General features: G+C 56.3%; 1 protein-coding gene across 1 annotated transcript in view; it reads right to left on the minus strand.

Moving 5' to 3' along the window:
- The window catches only part of TCF7L1 (transcription factor 7 like 1), a 22,499-nt gene that overhangs the window by 7,231 nt on the left and 13,527 nt on the right, over positions 1-1,741 (minus strand). The gene's annotated exons all lie outside the window — the stretch shown is intronic.

The following is a 1,741-nucleotide window of genomic DNA, read 5'->3' on the forward strand; positions in this document are numbered from 1 at the left end:
GCCCCAAAACATCCTCCCTAGCCCTAAATCACCCCAGTCCCGGACTCAAACACCCTCTGACCCCAAAAAAACCCTCTCCCGATACACTCCACTGATCCCAAAACATCTCCCCCAGCCCTAAATGACCCCATCCCTTGGCCTCAAACACCCTCTGTCCCCAAAATACTCCACCGATGCTGAAACGTCCCCCCAGCCCCAAATCATCCCACCCCTAAATCACCCCAGCCCCGGACTCAAACACCCTCTGACCTCAAAACACTCCCCAGTTCCAAAACACTCCCCAGCCCCAAAGCACCCCCAACCCTAAAACATCCCCCCAGCCCCAAAACATCTCTCCCAGCCCCAAATCACCCCACCCTTGGCCTCAAACACCCTCTGACCCCAAAACACTCCACTGATCCTGAAACATCCCCCCAGCCCCAAATAATCCCAGCCCTAAATCACCCCAGCCCTGGCCTCAAACACCCTCTGACCCCAAAACACTCCCCAGTCCCAAAACACCCCCAGCCCCAAAACATCCTCCCTAACACCAAATCACCCCACCCTTGGCATCAAACACCCTCTGACCCCAGTCCCAAAGCATCCCCAACCCTAAAACATCCCACCCAGCCCCAAAACATCCCCCCCAGTCCCAAAACACTCCTACAGCCCTCCAAAATAAGCCTGCCCCCAAAAGATCCTCCAGTGCCAAAACTTACCCCCAACCCCAAAACATTCCTTAGCTCTGAAACAGCCCCCTGACCCCAATATATTCCCTGGCCCTGCCTGCACCCCCAGCCAGGGACACCCCAACCCATGGTGGCAAAGAGGCTTTGGGGTTACCCAGGGATGTTTTCAGCCACACATGCTCCTACAGACCCCAATAATGGCGCCAGCCACCAAATCCTAAATCCCAATCAGTGCAAAACCTCATCCCCCAAATCTGTGCCCCAAGAGATGCAAAGCCTCAAACAGCAAACCCCGCTTGAATCTTCAACCCCAAATGCAGCCAAMCTCCAAATGTCAATTTTCTGCCCCAAATGGTGCAAATCTCCCAAATCTTAAACCTCAAATCCTACCCGAGAGGTCCCTGTGCCTGGGGGTGCCTCTCCCATCCTTGGGGTGCCATCTCCAACCCCAAATTGTGGGGGGTTGTGCGGTGKGGGGMACATACAGGGKTTTTTTKGGGTTTTCTCCCTTTCTGGGTTAACATCTTGCTCTGACACGGGGGTGTCTCCCTGGCACCTCCAAATAAAGGCCCTTTGTGTRGTGTTTGGGGGGGACAGAGGCATTTCCCGAAGCCAGCAGGAGGGTCCCTGGAGATGCCAGGGCTCGGGAATGTGGGAATGTGGCCGCAGCAGCTGCCTGCAGGAATTTCCCCTAAATACAGACCTTCCTGAGCTGAGGCAGCTGGAAGCAAAACCCAGCRTGAGTTTGGGGAAGCGTTAACTCTTGCAGGGTTGGGGGGATCTTCCTGTCACCCCAGTGTCCCCAGTGTCCCCTGCAGCCCCTCCTGCATGTCCCATCTGCCTTCCCCTGCACCCCCAATCCCATCAGCACTGACCCCACACCCCCTCCTGCACCTCCACTATCCCCACTCCATCTCCAGCATCTCCACCTGCATTTCCAACACCCTGTCCCTGCATTTCCAGTATCCCTCCCTGCACCTTCAGGCTGCTCCCTCTCGCTCCAGTAACCCTCCATTCCCAGTATCCCCCATGGTTCCATCCCAGTATCCCCCAGGCTCCATCCCAGTATCCCC

The sequence above is a fragment of the Malurus melanocephalus genome, unplaced genomic scaffold (assembly GCF_030028575.1).
Source record: "Malurus melanocephalus ecotype Western Australia unplaced genomic scaffold, MMel_1.1 scaffold_1127, whole genome shotgun sequence".
In the NCBI taxonomy this organism is placed as follows: domain Eukaryota; kingdom Metazoa; phylum Chordata; class Aves; order Passeriformes; family Maluridae; genus Malurus; species Malurus melanocephalus.